The sequence below is a fragment of the Misgurnus anguillicaudatus genome, chromosome 2 (genome assembly GCF_027580225.2).
Source record: "Misgurnus anguillicaudatus chromosome 2, ASM2758022v2, whole genome shotgun sequence".
NCBI lineage: Eukaryota > Metazoa > Chordata > Actinopteri > Cypriniformes > Cobitidae > Misgurnus > Misgurnus anguillicaudatus.
The window spans coordinates 4,783,604-4,804,152 of NC_073338.2; the positions used below are offsets into that span (position 1 = coordinate 4,783,604).

The following is a 20,549-nucleotide window of genomic DNA, read 5'->3' on the forward strand; positions in this document are numbered from 1 at the left end:
AAAGATGAGGACTCATGGTGAAACGACGTAATGTCTTGTCAGCGTTTTCTCAGAGCCATGCAGGCTTTTAACTAAAGGACTCCTAGCAGAGGATGGTTTCGATCCATCGACCTCTGGGTTATGGGCCCAGCACGCTTCCGCTGCGCCACTCTGCTTACACGTGCACCGGGCGCGACTCCACCTACCGTCCCTAGCCTAGGAGGCCACACTGATGTAGAATGTTGGCATCATGCCAAGGATTCAGGTGTCTTGAATAAACTCGTAATTAAGAAACAAGGTACAGCTGCCTTTCCAAAGACGAGAACTCGTGGTGAAACGACGTGATGTTTTGTCAGCGTTTTCTCAGAGCCGGAGCCATGCAGGCTTTCAATTAAAGGACTCCTAGCAGAGGATGGTTTCGATCCATCGACCTCTGGGTTATGGGCCCAGCACGCTTCCGCTGCGCCACTCTGCTGAAGCGCACCCCAGATGGGACTCGAACCCACAATCCCTGGCTTAGGAGGCCAGTGCCTTATCCATTAGGCCACTGGGGCTTGGGGGTCACGCACATGGACCATGTTCTGTTGGACCATCAACATACACAGACATGCTACAATGGATTGCATGACATGTTGGGAGAACAGAGAACTGACATGACTTTGGACACGGTAACATCTGCCTTGGGCCGTTAGCGCCGTGTCAGAATGGCCGAGCGGTCTAAGGCGCCAGACTCAAGGGTGTTCGACCTTCTCAGTTTGTGAGGTTTCTGGTCTCCCAATGGAGGCGTGGGTTCAAATCCCACTTCTGACAAAAGGTTTTTGGCGAGGCATTGAAACTATCATAGTTCTCCCTCTGGATGCCTTGGTGCAAATCTCATTCACAACAAGTTTTCAAATGTAAGCACTGTCATCAGTTGGAATATCTGAAAGGGCCAATTTCAAAGTTTCTCCTAGGAAGGAATCTCATTTCCCACAACATGCTCTGAATAAATTCTTTCATTAACATCACTTTGGCAATGGGTTTATCTGAATGTGCCAATTTCAGACTCTCTCCTAGAAATGTCCCACATCCATGGCATTGATGATCAGGCCCCTTTCTCAAAAGCGCGCACGTGTGATTCATGAAAACGAATGTACCCATAGAAAGCACGCGTACGCCTCACTTTCAGACGTGAAATCTATAAATCGCAAATGAGCTTGAAATTGTGCGCAGCTGAACAGTTGCGGAATTTTAATCGATGCCTAATTAATGCCACTGACATATAAAAGAGCGCCTGTCAGTGTTTAAATCCTTTTAGAGCAGCAAAAATGGCTTATATTTCCAAAAACCTACAGCGATCGGACAAGCAAAAGCGCGTGCGTCTGCTCAGACCCTGACATGGCGCTAGGCACTTTTCCACGTCAAAGACAGTTTTAATAAATATGGCCTTTGCCGTGGATTTTGGGGACGCACACTTTACGATCAAATCTGTGCGTACGCGCGCTTTATAAATGAGGCTCCAGGTGTCTTGAATAGGCTTGTAATTAAGAAAAAAAGCACAGCCGCCTTTGCAAAGATGAGGACTCATGGTGAAACGACGTAATGTCTTGTCAGCGTTTTCTCAGAGCCATGCAGGCTTTTAACTAAAGGACTCCTAGCAGAGGATGGTTTCGATCCATCGACCTCTGGGTTATGGGCCCAGCACGCTTCCGCTGCGCCACTCTGCTTACACGTGCACCGGGCGCGACTCCACCTACCGTCCCTAGCCTAGGAGGCCACACTGATGTAGAATGTTGGCATCATGCCAAGGATTCAGGTGTCTTGAATAAACTCGTAATTAAGAAACAAGGTACAGCTGCCTTTCCAAAGACGAGAACTCGTGGTGAAACGACGTGATGTTTTGTCAGCGTTTTCTCAGAGCCGGAGCCATGCAGGCTTTCAATTAAAGGACTCCTAGCAGAGGATGGTTTCGATCCATCGACCTCTGGGTTATGGGCCCAGCACGCTTCCGCTGCGCCACTCTGCTGAAGCGCACCCCAGATGGGACTCGAACCCACAATCCCTGGCTTAGGAGGCCAGTGCCTTATCCATTAGGCCACTGGGGCTTGGGGGTCACGCACATGGACCATGTTCTGTTGGACCATCAACATACACAGACATGCTACAATGGATTGCATGACATGTTGGGAGAACAGAGAACTGACATGACTTTGGACACGGTAACATCTGCCTTGGGCCGTTAGCGCCGTGTCAGAATGGCCGAGCGGTCTAAGGCGCCAGACTCAAGGGTGTTCGACCTTCTCAGTTTGTGAGGTTTCTGGTCTCCCAATGGAGGCGTGGGTTCAAATCCCACTTCTGACAAAAGGTTTTTGGCGAGGCATTGAAACTATCATAGTTCTCCCTCTGGATGCCTTGGTGCAAATCTCATTCACAACAAGTTTTCAAATGTAAGCACTGTCATCAGTTGGAATATCTGAAAGGGCCAATTTCAAAGTTTCTCCTAGGAAGGAATCTCATTTCCCACAACATGCTCTGAATAAATTCTTTCATTAACATCACTTTGGCAATGGGTTTATCTGAATGTGCCAATTTCAGACTCTCTCCTAGAAATGTCCCACATCCATGGCATTGATGATCAGGCCCCTTTCTCAAAAGCGCGCACGTGTGATTCATGAAAACGAATGTACCCATAGAAAGCACGCGTACGCCTCACTTTCAGACGTGAAATCTATAAATCGCAAATGAGCTTGAAATTGTGCGCAGCTGAACAGTTGCGGAATTTTAATCGATGCCTAATTAATGCCACTGACATATAAAAGAGCGCCTGTCAGTGTTTAAATCCTTTTAGAGCAGCAAAAATGGCTTATATTTCCAAAAACCTACAGCGATCGGACAAGCAAAAGCGCGTGCGTCTGCTCAGACCCTGACATGGCGCTAGGCACTTTTCCACGTCAAAGACAGTTTTAATAAATATGGCCTTTGCCGTGGATTTTGGGGACGCACACTTTACGATCAAATCTGTGCGTACGCGCGCTTTATAAATGAGGCTCCAGGTGTCTTGAATAGGCTTGTAATTAAGAAAAAAAGCACAGCCGCCTTTGCAAAGATGAGGACTCATGGTGAAACGACGTAATGTCTTGTCAGCGTTTTCTCAGAGCCATGCAGGCTTTTAACTAAAGGACTCCTAGCAGAGGATGGTTTCGATCCATCGACCTCTGGGTTATGGGCCCAGCACGCTTCCGCTGCGCCACTCTGCTTACACGTGCACCGGGCGCGACTCCACCTACCGTCCCTAGCCTAGGAGGCCACACTGATGTAGAATGTTGCCATCATGCCAAGGATTCAGGTGTCTTGAATAAACTCGTAATTAAGAAACAAGGTACAGCTGCCTTTCCAAAGACGAGGACTCGTGGTGAAACGACGTGATGTTTTGTCAGCGTTTTCTCAGAGCCGGAGCCATGCAGGCTTTTAATTAAAGGACTCCTAGCAGAGGATGGTTTCGATCCATCGACCTCTGGGTTATGGGCCCAGCACGCTTCCGCTGCGCCACTCTGCTGAAGCGCACCCCAGATGGGACTCGAACCCACAATCCCTGGCTTAGGAGGCCAGTGCCTTATCCATTAGGCCACTGGGGCTTGGGGGTCACGCACATGGACCATGTTCTGTTGGACCATCAACATACACAGACATGCTACAATGGATTGCATGACATGTTGGGAGAACAGAGAACTGACATGACTTTGGACACGGTAACATCTGCCTTGGGCCCTTAGCGCCGTGTCAGAATGGCCGAGCTGTCTAAGGCGCCAGACTCAAGGGTGTTCGACCTTCTCAGTTTGTGAGGTTTCTGGTCTCCCAATGGAGGCGTGGGTTCAAATCCAACTTCTGACAAAAGGTTTTTGGCGAGGCATTGAAACTATCATAGTTCTCCCTCTGGATGCCTTGGTGCAAATCTCATTCACAACAAGTTTTCAAATGTAAGCACTGTCATCAGTTGGAATATCTGAAAGGGCCAATTTCAAAGTTTCTCCTAGGAAGGAATCTCATTTCCCACAACATGCTCTGAATAAATTCTTTCATTAACATCACTTTGGCAATGGGTGGATCTGAATGTGCCAATTTCAGACTCTCTCCTAGAAATGTCCCACATCCATGGCATTGATGATCAGGCCCCTTTCTCAAAAGCGCGCACGTGTGATTCATGAAAACGAATGTACCCATAGAAAGCACGCGTACGCCTCACTTTCAGACGTGAAATCTATAAATAGCAAATGAGCTTGAAATTGTTTGCAGCTGAACAGTTGCGGAATTTTAATCGATGCCTAATTAATGCCACTGACATATAAAAGAGCGCCTGTCAGTGTTTAAATCCTTTTAGAGCAGCAAAAATGGCTTATATTTCCAAAAACCTACAGCGATCGGACAAGCAAAAGCGCGTGCGTCTGCTCAGACCCTGACATGGCGCTAGGCACTTTTCCACGTCAAAGACAGTTTTAATAAATATGGCCTTTGCCGTGGATTTTGGGGACGCACACTTTACGATCAAATCTGTGCGTACGCGCGCTTTATAAATGAGGCTCCAGGTGTCTTGAATAGGCTTGTAATTAAGAAAAAAAGCACAGCCGCCTTTGCAAAGATGAGGACTCATGGTGAAACGACGTAATGTCTTGTCAGCGTTTTCTCAGAGCCATGCAGGCTTTTAACTAAAGGACTCCTAGCAGAGGATGGTTTCGATCCATCGACCTCTGGGTTATGGGCCCAGCACGCTTCCGCTGCGCCACTCTGCTTACACGTGCACCGGGCGCGACTCCACCTACCGTCCCTAGCCTAGGAGGCCACACTGATGTAGAATGTTGGCATCATGCCAAGGATTCAGGTGTCTTGAATAAACTCGTAATTAAGAAACAAGGTACAGCTGCCTTTCCAAAGACGAGAACTCGTGGTGAAACGACGTGATGTTTTGTCAGCGTTTTCTCAGAGCCGGAGCCATGCAGGCTTTCAATTAAAGGACTCCTAGCAGAGGATGGTTTCGATCCATCGACCTCTGGGTTATGGGCCCAGCACGCTTCCGCTGCGCCACTCTGCTCGTACGCAGCCCGGGCACGACTCAACCTACAGTCCCTGGCATAGCAGGCCACTCTGATGAAGAACGTTGGCACCATGCCAAGGATTCAGGTGTCTTGAATAAACTTGTAATGAAGAAATAAAGTACAGCTGCCTTTCCAATCATGGTGAAACGGCATAACGTCCTGCCAGCCTTTCCTCAGAGCCGGAGCCATGCAAGCCTTCAAGAAATAGGCTCTTAGCAGAGGATGGTTTCGATCCATCGACCTCTGGGTTATGGGCCCAGCACGCTTCCGCTGCGCCACTCTGCTGAAGCGCACCCCAGATGGGACTCGAACCCACAATCCCTGGCTTAGGAGGCCAGTGCCTTATCCATTAGGCCACTGGGGCTTGGGGGTCACGCACATGGACCATGTTCTGTTGGACCATCAACATACACAGACATGCTACAATGGATTGCATGACATGTTGGGAGAACAGAGAACTGACATGACTTTGGACACGGTAACATCTGCCTTGGGCCGTTAGCGCCGTGTCAGAATGGCCGAGCGGTCTAAGGCGCCAGACTCAAGGGTGTTCGACCTTCTCAGTTTGTGAGGTTTCTGGTCTCCCAATGGAGGCGTGGGTTCAAATCCCACTTCTGACAAAAGGTTTTTGGCGAGGCATTGAAACTATCATAGTTCTCCCTCTGGATGCCTTGGTGCAAATCTCATTCACAACAAGTTTTCAAATGTAAGCACTGTCATCAGTTGGAATATCTGAAAGGGCCAATTTCAAAGTTTCTCCTAGGAAGGAATCTCATTTCCCACAACATGCTCTGAATAAATTCTTTCATTAACATCACTTTGGCAATGGGTTTATCTGAATGTGCCAATTTCAGACTCTCTCCTAGAAATGTCCCACATCCATGGCATTGATGATCAGGCCCCTTTCTCAAAAGCGCGCACGTGTGATTCATGAAAACGAATGTACCCATAGAAAGCACGCGTACGCCTCACTTTCAGACGTGAAATCTATAAATCGCAAATGAGCTTGAAATTGTGCGCAGCTGAACAGTTGCGGAATTTTAATCGATGCCTAATTAATGCCACTGACATATAAAAGAGCGCCTGTCAGTGTTTAAATCCTTTTAGAGCAGCAAAAATGGCTTATATTTCCAAAAACCTACAGCGATCGGACAAGCAAAAGCGCGTGCGTCTGCTCAGACCCTGACATGGCGCTAGGCACTTTTCCACGTCAAAGACAGTTTTAATAAATATGGCCTTTGCCGTGGATTTTGGGGACGCACACTTTACGATCAAATCTGTGCGTACGCGCGCTTTATAAATGAGGCTCCAGGTGTCTTGAATAGGCTTGTAATTAAGAAAAAAAGCACAGCCGCCTTTGCAAAGATGAGGACTCATGGTGAAACGACGTAATGTCTTGTCAGCGTTTTCTCAGAGCCATGCAGGCTTTTAACTAAAGGACTCCTAGCAGAGGATGGTTTCGATCCATCGACCTCTGGGTTATGGGCCCAGCACGCTTCCGCTGCGCCACTCTGCTTACACGTGCACCGGGCGCGACTCCACCTACCGTCCCTAGCCTAGGAGGCCACACTGATGTAGAATGTTGGCATCATGCCAAGGATTCAGGTGTCTTGAATAAACTCGTAATTAAGAAACAAGGTACAGCTGCCTTTCCAAAGACGAGAACTCGTGGTGAAACGACGTGATGTTTTGTCAGCGTTTTCTCAGAGCCGGAGCCATGCAGGCTTTTAATTAAAGGACTCCTAGCAGAGGATGGTTTCGATCCATCGACCTCTGGGTTATGGGCCCAGCACGCTTCCGCTGCGCCACTCTGCTCGTACGCAGCCCAGGCACGACTCAACCTACAGTCCCTGGCATAGCACGCCACTCTGATGAAGAACGTTGGCACCATGCCAAGGATTCAGGTGTCTTGAATAAACTTGTAATGAAGAAATAAAGTACAGCTGCCTTTCCAATCATGGTGAAACGGCATAACGTCCTGCCAGCCTTTCCTCAGAGCCGGAGCCATGCAAGCCTTCAAGAAATAGGCTCTTAGCAGAGGATGGTTTCGATCCATCGACCTCTGGGTTATGGGCCCAGCACGCTTCCGCTGCGCCACTCTGCTGAAGCGCACCCCAGATGGGACTCGAACCCACAATCCCTGGCTTAGGAGGCCAGTGCCTTATCCATTAGGCCACTGGGGCTTGGGGGTCACGCACATGGACCATGTTCTGTTGGACCATCAACATACACAGACATGCTACAATGGATTGCATGACATGTTGGGAGAACAGAGAACTGACATGACTTTGGACACGGTAACATCTGCCTTGGGCCCTTAGCGCCGTGTCAGAATGGCCGAGCGGTCTAAGGCGCCAGACTCAAGGGTGTTCGACCTTCTCAGTTTGTGAGGTTTCTGGTCTCCCAATGGAGGCGTGGGTTCAAATCCCACTTCTGACAAAAGGTTTTTGGCGAGGCATTGAAACTATCATAGTTCTCCCTCTGGATGCCTTGGTGCAAATCTCATTAACAACAAGTTTTCAAATGTAAGCACTGTCATCAGTTGGAATATCTGAAAGGGCCAATTTCAAAGTTTCTCCTAGGAAGGAATCTCATTTCCCACAACATGCTCTGAATAAATTCTTTCATTAACATCACTTTGGCAATGGGTGGATCTGAATGTGCCAATTTCAGACTCTCTCCTAGAAATGTCCCACATCCATGGCATTGATGATCAGGCCCCTTTCTCAAAAGCGCGCACGTGTGATTCATGAAAACGAATGTACCCATAGAAAGCACGCGTACGCCTCACTTTCAGACGTGAAATCTATAAATAGCAAATGAGCTTGAAATTGTGTGCAGCTGAACAGTTGCGGAATTTTAATCGATGCCTAATTAATGCCACTGACATATAAAAGAGCGCCTGTCAGTGTTTAAATCCTTTTAGAGCAGCAAAAATGGCTTATATTTCCAAAAACCTACAGCGATCGGACAAGCAAAAGCGCGTGCGTCTGCTCAGACCCTGACATGGCGCTAGGCACTTTTCCACGTCAAAGACAGTTTTAATAAATATGGCCTTTGCCGTGGATTTTGGGGACGCACACTTTACGATCAAATCTGTGCGTACGCGCGCTTTATAAATGAGGCTCCAGGTGTCTTGAATAGGCTTGTAATTAAGAAAAAAAGCACAGCCGCCTTTGCAAAGATGAGGACTCATGGTGAAACGACGTAATGTCTTGTCAGCGTTTTCTCAGAGCCATGCAGGCTTTTAACTAAAGGACTCCTAGCAGAGGATGGTTTCGATCCATCGACCTCTGGGTTATGGGCCCAGCACGCTTCCGCTGCGCCACTCTGCTTACACGTGCACCGGGCGCGACTCCACCTACCGTCCCTAGCCTAGGAGGCCACACTGATGTAGAATGTTGGCATCATGCCAAGGATTCAGGTGTCTTGAATAAACTCGTAATTAAGAAACAAGGTACAGCTGCCTTTCCAAAGACGAGAACTCGTGGTGAAACGACGTGATGTTTTGTCAGCGTTTTCTCAGAGCCGGAGCCATGCAGGCTTTCAATTAAAGGACTCCTAGCAGAGGATGGTTTCGATCCATCGACCTCTGGGTTATGGGCCCAGCACGCTTCCGCTGCGCCACTCTGCTGAAGCGCACCCCAGATGGGACTCGAACCCACAATCCCTGGCTTAGGAGGCCAGTGCCTTATCCATTAGGCCACTGGGGCTTGGGGGTCACGCACATGGACCATGTTCTGTTGGACCATCAACATACACAGACATGCTACAATGGATTGCATGACATGTTGGGAGAACAGAGAACTGACATGACTTTGGACACGGTAACATCTGCCTTGGGCCGTTAGCGCCGTGTCAGAATGGCCGAGCGGTCTAAGGCGCCAGACTCAAGGGTGTTCGACCTTCTCAGTTTGTGAGGTTTCTGGTCTCCCAATGGAGGCGTGGGTTCAAATCCCACTTCTGACAAAAGGTTTTTGGCGAGGCATTGAAACTATCATAGTTCTCCCTCTGGATGCCTTGGTGCAAATCTCATTCACAACAAGTTTTCAAATGTAAGCACTGTCATCAGTTGGAATATCTGAAAGGGCCAATTTCAAAGTTTCTCCTAGGAAGGAATCTCATTTCCCACAACATGCTCTGAATAAATTCTTTCATTAACATCACTTTGGCAATGGGTTTATCTGAATGTGCCAATTTCAGACTCTCTCCTAGAAATGTCCCACATCCATGGCATTGATGATCAGGCCCCTTTCTCAAAAGCGCGCACGTGTGATTCATGAAAACGAATGTACCCATAGAAAGCACGCGTACGCCTCACTTTCAGACGTGAAATCTATAAATCGCAAATGAGCTTGAAATTGTGCGCAGCTGAACAGTTGCGGAATTTTAATCGATGCCTAATTAATGCCACTGACATATAAAAGAGCGCCTGTCAGTGTTTAAATCCTTTTAGAGCAGCAAAAATGGCTTATATTTCCAAAAACCTACAGCGATCGGACAAGCAAAAGCGCGTGCGTCTGCTCAGACCCTGACATGGCGCTAGGCACTTTTCCACGTCAAAGACAGTTTTAATAAATATGGCCTTTGCCGTGGATTTTGGGGACGCACACTTTACGATCAAATCTGTGCGTACGCGCGCTTTATAAATGAGGCTCCAGGTGTCTTGAATAGGCTTGTAATTAAGAAAAAAAGCACAGCCGCCTTTGCAAAGATGAGGACTCATGGTGAAACGACGTAATGTCTTGTCAGCGTTTTCTCAGAGCCATGCAGGCTTTTAACTAAAGGACTCCTAGCAGAGGATGGTTTCGATCCATCGACCTCTGGGTTATGGGCCCAGCACGCTTCCGCTGCGCCACTCTGCTTACACGTGCACCGGGCGCGACTCCACCTACCGTCCCTAGCCTAGGAGGCCACACTGATGTAGAATGTTGGCATCATGCCAAGGATTCAGGTGTCTTGAATAAACTCGTAATTAAGAAACAAGGTACAGCTGCCTTTCCAAAGACGAGAACTCGTGGTGAAACGACGTGATGTTTTGTCAGCGTTTTCTCAGAGCCGGAGCCATGCAGGCTTTTAATTAAAGGACTCCTAGCAGAGGATGGTTTCGATCCATCGACCTCTGGGTTATGGGCCCAGCACGCTTCCGCTGCGCCACTCTGCTCGTACGCAGCCCAGGCACGACTCAACCTACAGTCCCTGGCATAGCACGCCACTCTGATGAAGAACGTTGGCACCATGCCAAGGATTCAGGTGTCTTGAATAAACTTGTAATGAAGAAATAAAGTACAGCTGCCTTTCCAATCATGGTGAAACGGCATAACGTCCTGCCAGCCTTTCCTCAGAGCCGGAGCCATGCAAGCCTTCAAGAAATAGGCTCTTAGCAGAGGATGGTTTCGATCCATCGACCTCTGGGTTATGGGCCCAGCACGCTTCCGCTGCGCCACTCTGCTGAAGCGCACCCCAGATGGGACTCGAACCCACAATCCCTGGCTTAGGAGGCCAGTGCCTTATCCATTAGGCCACTGGGGCTTGGGGGTCACGCACATGGACCATGTTCTGTTGGACCATCAACATACACAGACATGCTACAATGGATTGCATGACATGTTGGGAGAACAGAGAACTGACATGACTTTGGACACGGTAACATCTGCCTTGGGCCCTTAGCGCCGTGTCAGAATGGCCGAGCGGTCTAAGGCGCCAGACTCAAGGGTGTTCGACCTTCTCAGTTTGTGAGGTTTCTGGTCTCCCAATGGAGGCGTGGGTTCAAATCCCACTTCTGACAAAAGGTTTTTGGCGAGGCATTGAAACTATCATAGTTCTCCCTCTGGATGCCTTGGTGCAAATCTCATTAACAACAAGTTTTCAAATGTAAGCACTGTCATCAGTTGGAATATCTGAAAGGGCCAATTTCAAAGTTTCTCCTAGGAAGGAATCTCATTTCCCACAACATGCTCTGAATAAATTCTTTCATTAACATCACTTTGGCAATGGGTGGATCTGAATGTGCCAATTTCAGACTCTCTCCTAGAAATGTCCCACATCCATGGCATTGATGATCAGGCCCCTTTCTCAAAAGCGCGCACGTGTGATTCATGAAAACGAATGTACCCATAGAAAGCACGCGTACGCCTCACTTTCAGACGTGAAATCTATAAATAGCAAATGAGCTTGAAATTGTGTGCAGCTGAACAGTTGCGGAATTTTAATCGATGCCTAATTAATGCCACTGACATATAAAAGAGCGCCTGTCAGTGTTTAAATCCTTTTAGAGCAGCAAAAATGGCTTATATTTCCAAAAACCTACAGCGATCGGACAAGCAAAAGCGCGTGCGTCTGCTCAGACCCTGACATGGCGCTAGGCACTTTTCCACGTCAAAGACAGTTTTAATAAATATGGCCTTTGCCGTGGATTTTGGGGACGCACACTTTACGATCAAATCTGTGCGTACGCGCGCTTTATAAATGAGGCTCCAGGTGTCTTGAATAGGCTTGTAATTAAGAAAAAAAGCACAGCCGCCTTTGCAAAGATGAGGACTCATGGTGAAACGACGTAATGTCTTGTCAGCGTTTTCTCAGAGCCATGCAGGCTTTTAACTAAAGGACTCCTAGCAGAGGATGGTTTCGATCCATCGACCTCTGGGTTATGGGCCCAGCACGCTTCCGCTGCGCCACTCTGCTTACACGTGCACCGGGCGCGACTCCACCTACCGTCCCTAGCCTAGGAGGCCACACTGATGTAGAATGTTGGCATCATGCCAAGGATTCAGGTGTCTTGAATAAACTCGTAATTAAGAAACAAGGTACAGCTGCCTTTCCAAAGACGAGAACTCGTGGTGAAACGACGTGATGTTTTGTCAGCGTTTTCTCAGAGCCGGAGCCATGCAGGCTTTCAATTAAAGGACTCCTAGCAGAGGATGGTTTCGATCCATCGACCTCTGGGTTATGGGCCCAGCACGCTTCCGCTGCGCCACTCTGCTCGTACGCAGCCCGGGCACGACTCAACCTACAGTCCCTGGCATAGCAGGCCACTCTGATGAAGAACGTTGGCACCATGCCAAGGATTCAGGTGTCTTGAATAAACTTGTAATGAAGAAATAAAGTACAGCTGCCTTTCCAATCATGGTGAAACGGCATAACGTCCTGCCAGCCTTTCCTCAGAGCCGGAGCCATGCAAGCCTTCAAGAAATAGGCTCTTAGCAGAGGATGGTTTCGATCCATCGACCTCTGGGTTATGGGCCCAGCACGCTTCCGCTGCGCCACTCTGCTGAAGCGCACCCCAGATGGGACTCGAACCCACAATCCCTGGCTTAGGAGGCCAGTGCCTTATCCATTAGGCCACTGGGGCTTGGGGGTCACGCACATGGACCATGTTCTGTTGGACCATCAACATACACAGACATGCTACAATGGATTGCATGACATGTTGGGAGAACAGAGAACTGACATGACTTTGGACACGGTAACATCTGCCTTGGGCCGTTAGCGCCGTGTCAGAATGGCCGAGCGGTCTAAGGCGCCAGACTCAAGGGTGTTCGACCTTCTCAGTTTGTGAGGTTTCTGGTCTCCCAATGGAGGCGTGGGTTCAAATCCCACTTCTGACAAAAGGTTTTTGGCGAGGCATTGAAACTATCATAGTTCTCCCTCTGGATGCCTTGGTGCAAATCTCATTCACAACAAGTTTTCAAATGTAAGCACTGTCATCAGTTGGAATATCTGAAAGGGCCAATTTCAAAGTTTCTCCTAGGAAGGAATCTCATTTCCCACAACATGCTCTGAATAAATTCTTTCATTAACATCACTTTGGCAATGGGTTTATCTGAATGTGCCAATTTCAGACTCTCTCCTAGAAATGTCCCACATCCATGGCATTGATGATCAGGCCCCTTTCTCAAAAGCGCGCACGTGTGATTCATGAAAACGAATGTACCCATAGAAAGCACGCGTACGCCTCACTTTCAGACGTGAAATCTATAAATCGCAAATGAGCTTGAAATTGTGCGCAGCTGAACAGTTGCGGAATTTTAATCGATGCCTAATTAATGCCACTGACATATAAAAGAGCGCCTGTCAGTGTTTAAATCCTTTTAGAGCAGCAAAAATGGCTTATATTTCCAAAAACCTACAGCGATCGGACAAGCAAAAGCGCGTGCGTCTGCTCAGACCCTGACATGGCGCTAGGCACTTTTCCACGTCAAAGACAGTTTTAATAAATATGGCCTTTGCCGTGGATTTTGGGGACGCACACTTTACGATCAAATCTGTGCGTACGCGCGCTTTATAAATGAGGCTCCAGGTGTCTTGAATAGGCTTGTAATTAAGAAAAAAAGCACAGCCGCCTTTGCAAAGATGAGGACTCATGGTGAAACGACGTAATGTCTTGTCAGCGTTTTCTCAGAGCCATGCAGGCTTTTAACTAAAGGACTCCTAGCAGAGGATGGTTTCGATCCATCGACCTCTGGGTTATGGGCCCAGCACGCTTCCGCTGCGCCACTCTGCTTACACGTGCACCGGGCGCGACTCCACCTACCGTCCCTAGCCTAGGAGGCCACACTGATGTAGAATGTTGGCATCATGCCAAGGATTCAGGTGTCTTGAATAAACTCGTAATTAAGAAACAAGGTACAGCTGCCTTTCCAAAGACGAGAACTCGTGGTGAAACGACGTGATGTTTTGTCAGCGTTTTCTCAGAGCCGGAGCCATGCAGGCTTTCAATTAAAGGACTCCTAGCAGAGGATGGTTTCGATCCATCGACCTCTGGGTTATGGGCCCAGCACGCTTCCGCTGCGCCACTCTGCTCGTACGCAGCCCGGGCACGACTCAACCTACAGTCCCTGGCATAGCAGGCCACTCTGATGAAGAACGTTGGCACCATGCCAAGGATTCAGGTGTCTTGAATAAACTTGTAATGAAGAAATAAAGTATAGCTGCCTTTCCAATCATGGTGAAACGGCATAACGTCCTGCCAGCCTTTCCTCAGAGCCGGAGCCATGCAAGCCTTCAAGAAATAGGCTCTTAGCAGAGGATGGTTTCGATCCATCGACCTCTGGGTTATGGGCCCAGCACGCTTCCGCTGCGCCACTCTGCTGAAGCGCACCCCAGATGGGACTCGAACCCACAATCCCTGGCTTAGGAGGCCAGTGCCTTATCCATTAGGCCACTGGGGCTTGGGGGTCACGCACATGGACCATGTTCTGTTGGACCATCAACATACACAGACATGCTACAATGGATTGCATGACATGTTGGGAGAACAGAGAACTGACATGACTTTGGACACGGTAACATCTGCCTTGGGCCGTTAGCGCCGTGTCAGAATGGCCGAGCGGTCTAAGGCGCCAGACTCAAGGGTGTTCGACCTTCTCAGTTTGTGAGGTTTCTGGTCTCCCAATGGAGGCGTGGGTTCAAATCCCACTTCTGACAAAAGGTTTTTGGCGAGGCATTGAAACTATCATAGTTCTCCCTCTGGATGCCTTGGTGCAAATCTCATTCACAACAAGTTTTCAAATGTAAGCACTGTCATCAGTTGGAATATCTGAAAGGGCCAATTTCAAAGTTTCTCCTAGGAAGGAATCTCATTTCCCACAACATGCTCTGAATAAATTCTTTCATTAACATCACTTTGGCAATGGGTTTATCTGAATGTGCCAATTTCAGACTCTCTCCTAGAAATGTCCCACATCCATGGCATTGATGATCAGGCCCCTTTCTCAAAAGCGCGCACGTGTGATTCATGAAAACGAATGTACCCATAGAAAGCACGCGTACGCCTCACTTTCAGACGTGAAATCTATAAATCGCAAATGAGCTTGAAATTGTGCGCAGCTGAACAGTTGCGGAATTTTAATCGATGCCTAATTAATGCCACTGACATATAAAAGAGCGCCTGTCAGTGTTTAAATCCTTTTAGAGCAGCAAAAATGGCTTATATTTCCAAAAACCTACAGCGATCGGACAAGCAAAAGCGCGTGCGTCTGCTCAGACCCTGACATGGCGCTAGGCACTTTTCCACGTCAAAGACAGTTTTAATAAATATGGCCTTTGCCGTGGATTTTGGGGACGCACACTTTACGATCAAATCTGTGCGTACGCGCGCTTTATAAATGAGGCTCCAGGTGTCTTGAATAGGCTTGTAATTAAGAAAAAAAGCACAGCCGCCTTTGCAAAGATGAGGACTCATGGTGAAACGACGTAATGTCTTGTCAGCGTTTTCTCAGAGCCATGCAGGCTTTTAACTAAAGGACTCCTAGCAGAGGATGGTTTCGATCCATCGACCTCTGGGTTATGGGCCCAGCACGCTTCCGCTGCGCCACTCTGCTTACACGTGCACCGGGCGCGACTCCACCTACCGTCCCTAGCCTAGGAGGCCACACTGATGTAGAATGTTGGCATCATGCCAAGGATTCAGGTGTCTTGAATAAACTCGTAATTAAGAAACAAGGTACAGCTGCCTTTCCAAAGACGAGGACTCGTGGTGAAACGACGTGATGTTTTGTCAGCGTTTTCTCAGAGCCGGAGCCATGCAGGCTTTTAATTAAAGGACTCCTAGCAGAGGATGGTTTCGATCCATCGACCTCTGGGTTATGGGCCCAGCACGCTTCCACTGCGCCACTCTGCTCGTACGCAGCCCAGGCACGACTCAACCTACAGTCCCTGGCATAGCACGCCACTCTGATGAAGAACGTTGGCACCATGCCAAGGATTCAGGTGTCTTGAATAAACTTGTAATGAAGAAATAAAGTACAGCTGCCTTTCCAATCATGGTGAAACGGCATAACGTCCTGCCAGCCTTTCCTCAGAGCCGGAGCCATGCAAGCCTTCAAGAAATAGGCTCTTAGCAGAGGATGGTTTCGATCCATCGACCTCTGGGTTATGGGCCCAGCACGCTTCCGCTGCGCCACTCTGCTGAAGCGCACCCCAGATGGGACTCGAACCCACAATCCCTGGCTTAGGAGGCCAGTGCCTTATCCATTAGGCCACTGGGGCTTGGGGGTCACGCACATGGACCATGTTCTGTTGGACCATCAACATACACAGACATGCTACAATGGATTGCATGACATGTTGGGAGAACAGAGAACTGACATGACTTTGGACACGGTAACATCTGCCTTGGGCCCTTAGCGCCGTGTCAGAATGGCCGAGCTGTCTAAGGCGCCAGACTCAAGGGTGTTCGACCTTCTCAGTTTGTGAGGTTTCTGGTCTCCCAATGGAGGCGTGGGTTCAAATCCCACTTCTGACAAAAGGTTTTTGGCGAGGCATTGAAACTATCATAGTTCTCCCTCTGGATGCCTTGGTGCAAATCTCATTAACAACAAGTTTTCAAATGTAAGCACTGTCATCAGTTGGAATATCTGAAAGGGCCAATTTCAAAGTTTCTCCTAGGAAGGAATCTCATTTCCCACAACATGCTCTGAATAAATTCTTTCATTAACATCACTTTGGCAATGGGTGGATCTGAATGTGCCAATTTCAGACTCTCTCCTAGAAATGTCCCACATCCATGGCATTGATGATCAGGCCCCTTTCTCAAAAGCGCGCACGTGTGATTCATGAAAACGAATGTACCCATAGAAAGCACGCGTACGCCTCACTTTCAGACGTGAAATCTATAAATAGCAAATGAGCTTGAAATTGTTTGCAGCTGAACAGTTGCGGAATTTTAATCGATGCCTAATTAATGCCACTGACATATAAAAGAGCGCCTGTCAGTGTTTAAATCCTTTTAGAGCAGCAAAAATGGCTTATATTTCCAAAAACCTACAGCGATCGGACAAGCAAAAGCGCGTGCGTCTGCTCAGACCCTGACATGGCGCTAGGCACTTTTCCACGTCAAAGACAGTTTTAATAAATATGGCCTTTGCCGTGGATTTTGGGGACGCACACTTTACGATCAAATCTGTGCGTACGCGCGCTTTATAAATGAGGCTCCAGGTGTCTTGAATAGGCTTGTAATTAAGAAAAAAAGCACAGCCGCCTTTGCAAAGATAAGGACTCATGGTGAAACGACGTAATGTCTTGTCAGCGTTTTCTCAGAGCCATGCAGGCTTTTAACTAAAGGACTCCTAGCAGAGGATGGTTTCGATCCATCGACCTCTGGGTTATGGGCCCAGCACGCTTCCGCTGCGCCACTCTGCTTACACGTGCACCGGGCGCGACTCCACCTACCGTCCCTAGCCTAGGAGGCCACACTGATGTAGAATGTTGGCATCATGCCAAGGATTCAGGTGTCTTGAATAAACTCGTAATTAAGAAACAAGGTACAGCTGCCTTTCCAAAGACGAGAACTCGTGGTGAAACGACGTGATGTTTTGTCAGCGTTTTCTCAGAGCCGGAGCCATGCAGGCTTTCAATTAAAGGACTCCTAGCAGAGGATGGTTTCGATCCATCGACCTCTGGGTTATGGGCCCAGCACGCTTCCGCTGCGCCACTCTGCTCGTACGCAGCCCGGGCACGACTCAACCTACAGTCCCTGGCATAGCAGGCCACTCTGATGAAGAACGTTGGCACCATGCCAAGGATTCAGGTGTCTTGAATAAACTTGTAATGAAGAAATAAAGTACAGCTGCCTTTCCAATCATGGTGAAACGGCATAACGTCCTGCCAGCCTTTCCTCAGAGCCGGAGCCATGCAAGCCTTCAAGAAATAGGCTCTTAGCAGAGGATGGTTTCGATCCATCGACCTCTGGGTTATGGGCCCAGCACGCTTCCGCTGCGCCACTCTGCTGAAGCGCACCCCAGATGGGACTCGAACCCACAATCCCTGGCTTAGGAGGCCAGTGCCTTATCCATTAGGCCACTGGGGCTTGGGGGTCACGCACATGGACCATGTTCTGTTGGACCATCAACATACACAGACATGCTACAATGGATTGCATGACATGTTGGGAGAACAGAGAACTGACATGACTTTGGACACGGTAACATCTGCCTTGGGCCGTTAGCGCCGTGTCAGAATGGCCGAGCGGTCTAAGGCGCCAGACTCAAGGGTGTTCGACCTTCTCAGTTTGTGAGGTTTCTGGTCTCCCAATGGAGGCGTGGGTTCAAATCCCACTTCTGACAAAAGGTTTTTGGCGAGGCATTGAAACTATCATAGTTCTCCCTCTGGATGCCTTGGTGCAAATCTCATTCACAACAAGTTTTCAAATGTAAGCACTGTCATCAGTTGGAATATCTGAAAGGGCCAATTTCAAAGTTTCTCCTAGGAAGGAATCTCATTTCCCACAACATGCTCTGAATAAATTCTTTCATTAACATCACTTTGGCAATGGGTTTATCTGAATGTGCCAATTTCAGACTCTCTCCTAGAAATGTCCCACATCCATGGCATTGATGATCAGGCCCCTTTCTCAAAAGCGCGCACGTGTGATTCATGAAAACGAATGTACCCATAGAAAGCACGCGTACGCCTCACTTTCAGACGTGAAATCTATAAATCGCAAATGAGCTTGAAATTGTGCGCAGCTGAACAGTTGCGGAATTTTAATCGATGCCTAATTAATGCCACTGACATATAAAAGAGCGCCTGTCAGTGTTTAAATCCTTTTAGAGCAGCAAAAATGGCTTATATTTCCAAAAACCTACAGCGATCGGACAAGCAAAAGCGCGTGCGTCTGCTCAGACCCTGACATGGCGCTAGGCACTTTTCCACGTCAAAGACAGTTTTAATAAATATGGCCTTTGCCGTGGATTTTGGGGACGCACACTTTACGATCAAATCTGTGCGTACGCGCGCTTTATAAATGAGGCTCCAGGTGTCTTGAATAGGCTTGTAATTAAGAAAAAAAGCACAGCCGCCTTTGCAAAGATGAGGACTCATGGTGAAACGACGTAATGTCTTGTCAGCGTTTTCTCAGAGCCATGCAGGCTTTTAACTAAAGGACTCCTAGCAGAGGATGGTTTCGATCCATCGACCTCTGGGTTATGGGCCCAGCACGCTTCCGCTGCGCCACTCTGCTTACACGTGCACCGGGCGCGACTCCACCTACCGTCCCTAGCCTAGGAGGCCACACTGATGTAGAATGTTGCCATCATGCCAAGGATTTAGGTGTCTTGAATAAACTCGTAATTAAGAAACAAGGTACAGCTGCCTTTCCAAAGACGAGAACTCGTGGTGAAACGACGTGATGTTTTGTCAGCGTTTTCTCAGAGCCGGAGCCATGCAGGCTTTCAATTAAAGGACTCCTAGCAGAGGATGGTTTCGATCCATCGACCTCTGGGTTATGGGCCCAGCACGCTTCCGCTGCGCCACTCTGCTGAAGCGCACCCCAGATGGGACTCGAACCCACAATCCCTGGCTTAGGAGGCCAGTGCCTTATCCATTAGGCCACTGGGGCTTGGGGGTCACGCACATGGACCATGTTCTGTTGGACCATCAACATACACAGACATGCTACAATGGATTGCATGACATGTTGGGAGAACAGAGAACTGACATGACTTTGGACACGGTAACATCTGCCTTGGGCCGTTAGCGCCGTGTCAGAATGGCCGAGCGGTCTAAGGCGCCAGACTCAAGGGTGTTCGACCTTCTCAGTTTGTGAGGTTTCTGGTCTCCCAATGGAGGCGTGGGTTCAAATCCCACTTCTGACAAAAGGTTTTTGGCGAGGCATTGAAACTATCATAGTTCTCCCTCTGGATGCCTTGGTGCAAATCTCATTCACAACAAGTTTTCAAATGTAAGCACTGTCATCAGTTGGAATATCTGAAAGGGCCAATTTCAAAGTTTCTCCTAGGAAGGAATCTCATTTCCCACAACATGCTCTGAATAAATTCTTTCATTAACATCACTTTGGCAATGGGTTTATCTGAATGTGCCAATTTCAGACTCTCTCCTAGAAATGTCCCACATCCATGGCATTGATGATCAGGCCCCTTTCTCAAAAGCGCGCACGTGTGATTCATGAAAACGAATGTACCCATAGAAAGCACGCGTACGCCTCACTTTCAGACGTGAAATCTATAAATCGCAAATGAGCTTGAAATTGTGCGCAGCTGAACAGTTGCGGAATTTTAATCGATGCCTAATTAATGCCACTGACATATAAAAGAGCGCCTGTCAGTGTTTAAATCCTTTTAGAGCAGCAAAAATGGCTTATATTTCCAAAAACCTACAGCGATCGGACAAGCAAAAGCGCGTGCGTCTGCTCAGACCCTGACATGGCGCTAGGCACTTTTCCACGTCAAAGACAGTTTTAATAAATATGGCCTTTGCCGTGGATTTTGGGGACGCACACTTTACGATCAAATCTGTGCGTACGCGCGCTTTATAAATGAGGCTCCAGGTGTCTTGAATAGGCTTGTAATTAAGAAAAAAAGCACAGCCGCCTTTGCAAAGATGAGGACTCATGGTGAAACGACGTAATGTCTTGTCAGCGTTTTCTCAGAGCCATGCAGGCTTTTAACTAAAGGACTCCTAGCAGAGGATGGTTTCGATCCATCGACCTCTGGGTTATGGGCCCAGCACGCTTCCGCTGCGCCACTCTGCTTACACGTGCAC

The 20,549-nt window shown here is 48.4% G+C and overlaps 23 non-coding genes across 23 annotated transcripts; 11 read left to right on the forward strand and 12 right to left on the reverse strand.

The window, feature by feature from the left end:
* Nucleotides 1-460: 460 nt before the first annotated feature.
* trnar-ccu (transfer RNA arginine (anticodon CCU)) lies at nucleotides 461-533 on the reverse strand. The gene has a single exon. It is a non-coding gene; the product is annotated as a tRNA-Arg (tRNA).
* A 144-nt stretch (nucleotides 534-677) lies between these two features.
* trnal-caa (transfer RNA leucine (anticodon CAA)) lies at nucleotides 678-789 on the forward strand. Its single transcript has 2 exons — nucleotides 678-715; nucleotides 744-789. It is a non-coding gene; the product is annotated as a tRNA-Leu (tRNA).
* Nucleotides 790-1,990: 1,201 nt separating this feature from the next.
* On the reverse strand, nucleotides 1,991-2,063 carry trnar-ccu (transfer RNA arginine (anticodon CCU)). The gene has a single exon. It is a non-coding gene; the product is annotated as a tRNA-Arg (tRNA).
* A 144-nt stretch (nucleotides 2,064-2,207) lies between these two features.
* On the forward strand, nucleotides 2,208-2,319 carry trnal-caa (transfer RNA leucine (anticodon CAA)). The gene is made up of 2 exons: nucleotides 2,208-2,245; nucleotides 2,274-2,319. It is a non-coding gene; the product is annotated as a tRNA-Leu (tRNA).
* A 1,201-nt stretch (nucleotides 2,320-3,520) lies between these two features.
* On the reverse strand, nucleotides 3,521-3,593 carry trnar-ccu (transfer RNA arginine (anticodon CCU)). The gene has a single exon. It is a non-coding gene; the product is annotated as a tRNA-Arg (tRNA).
* Nucleotides 3,594-5,339: 1,746 nt separating this feature from the next.
* trnar-ccu (transfer RNA arginine (anticodon CCU)) lies at nucleotides 5,340-5,412 on the reverse strand. The gene has a single exon. It is a non-coding gene; the product is annotated as a tRNA-Arg (tRNA).
* Nucleotides 5,413-5,556: 144 nt separating this feature from the next.
* trnal-caa (transfer RNA leucine (anticodon CAA)) lies at nucleotides 5,557-5,668 on the forward strand. Its single transcript has 2 exons — nucleotides 5,557-5,594; nucleotides 5,623-5,668. It is a non-coding gene; the product is annotated as a tRNA-Leu (tRNA).
* Nucleotides 5,669-7,158: 1,490 nt separating this feature from the next.
* trnar-ccu (transfer RNA arginine (anticodon CCU)) lies at nucleotides 7,159-7,231 on the reverse strand. Its single transcript has one exon. It is a non-coding gene; the product is annotated as a tRNA-Arg (tRNA).
* A 144-nt stretch (nucleotides 7,232-7,375) lies between these two features.
* trnal-caa (transfer RNA leucine (anticodon CAA)) lies at nucleotides 7,376-7,487 on the forward strand. Its single transcript has 2 exons — nucleotides 7,376-7,413; nucleotides 7,442-7,487. It is a non-coding gene; the product is annotated as a tRNA-Leu (tRNA).
* Nucleotides 7,488-8,688: 1,201 nt separating this feature from the next.
* Nucleotides 8,689-8,761, reverse strand: trnar-ccu (transfer RNA arginine (anticodon CCU)). The gene has a single exon. It is a non-coding gene; the product is annotated as a tRNA-Arg (tRNA).
* Nucleotides 8,762-8,905: 144 nt separating this feature from the next.
* trnal-caa (transfer RNA leucine (anticodon CAA)) lies at nucleotides 8,906-9,017 on the forward strand. Its single transcript has 2 exons — nucleotides 8,906-8,943; nucleotides 8,972-9,017. It is a non-coding gene; the product is annotated as a tRNA-Leu (tRNA).
* A 1,490-nt stretch (nucleotides 9,018-10,507) lies between these two features.
* trnar-ccu (transfer RNA arginine (anticodon CCU)) lies at nucleotides 10,508-10,580 on the reverse strand. Its single transcript has one exon. It is a non-coding gene; the product is annotated as a tRNA-Arg (tRNA).
* A 144-nt stretch (nucleotides 10,581-10,724) lies between these two features.
* Nucleotides 10,725-10,836, forward strand: trnal-caa (transfer RNA leucine (anticodon CAA)). The gene is made up of 2 exons: nucleotides 10,725-10,762; nucleotides 10,791-10,836. It is a non-coding gene; the product is annotated as a tRNA-Leu (tRNA).
* Nucleotides 10,837-12,326: 1,490 nt separating this feature from the next.
* Nucleotides 12,327-12,399, reverse strand: trnar-ccu (transfer RNA arginine (anticodon CCU)). The gene has a single exon. It is a non-coding gene; the product is annotated as a tRNA-Arg (tRNA).
* Nucleotides 12,400-12,543: 144 nt separating this feature from the next.
* Nucleotides 12,544-12,655, forward strand: trnal-caa (transfer RNA leucine (anticodon CAA)). The gene is made up of 2 exons: nucleotides 12,544-12,581; nucleotides 12,610-12,655. It is a non-coding gene; the product is annotated as a tRNA-Leu (tRNA).
* Nucleotides 12,656-14,145: 1,490 nt separating this feature from the next.
* trnar-ccu (transfer RNA arginine (anticodon CCU)) lies at nucleotides 14,146-14,218 on the reverse strand. Its single transcript has one exon. It is a non-coding gene; the product is annotated as a tRNA-Arg (tRNA).
* Nucleotides 14,219-14,362: 144 nt separating this feature from the next.
* On the forward strand, nucleotides 14,363-14,474 carry trnal-caa (transfer RNA leucine (anticodon CAA)). The gene is made up of 2 exons: nucleotides 14,363-14,400; nucleotides 14,429-14,474. It is a non-coding gene; the product is annotated as a tRNA-Leu (tRNA).
* A 1,490-nt stretch (nucleotides 14,475-15,964) lies between these two features.
* Nucleotides 15,965-16,037, reverse strand: trnar-ccu (transfer RNA arginine (anticodon CCU)). Its single transcript has one exon. It is a non-coding gene; the product is annotated as a tRNA-Arg (tRNA).
* A 144-nt stretch (nucleotides 16,038-16,181) lies between these two features.
* Nucleotides 16,182-16,293, forward strand: trnal-caa (transfer RNA leucine (anticodon CAA)). The gene is made up of 2 exons: nucleotides 16,182-16,219; nucleotides 16,248-16,293. It is a non-coding gene; the product is annotated as a tRNA-Leu (tRNA).
* Nucleotides 16,294-17,783: 1,490 nt separating this feature from the next.
* Nucleotides 17,784-17,856, reverse strand: trnar-ccu (transfer RNA arginine (anticodon CCU)). Its single transcript has one exon. It is a non-coding gene; the product is annotated as a tRNA-Arg (tRNA).
* Nucleotides 17,857-18,000: 144 nt separating this feature from the next.
* trnal-caa (transfer RNA leucine (anticodon CAA)) lies at nucleotides 18,001-18,112 on the forward strand. The gene is made up of 2 exons: nucleotides 18,001-18,038; nucleotides 18,067-18,112. It is a non-coding gene; the product is annotated as a tRNA-Leu (tRNA).
* A 1,201-nt stretch (nucleotides 18,113-19,313) lies between these two features.
* On the reverse strand, nucleotides 19,314-19,386 carry trnar-ccu (transfer RNA arginine (anticodon CCU)). The gene has a single exon. It is a non-coding gene; the product is annotated as a tRNA-Arg (tRNA).
* A 144-nt stretch (nucleotides 19,387-19,530) lies between these two features.
* On the forward strand, nucleotides 19,531-19,642 carry trnal-caa (transfer RNA leucine (anticodon CAA)). The gene is made up of 2 exons: nucleotides 19,531-19,568; nucleotides 19,597-19,642. It is a non-coding gene; the product is annotated as a tRNA-Leu (tRNA).
* Nucleotides 19,643-20,549: the final 907 nt, after the last annotated feature.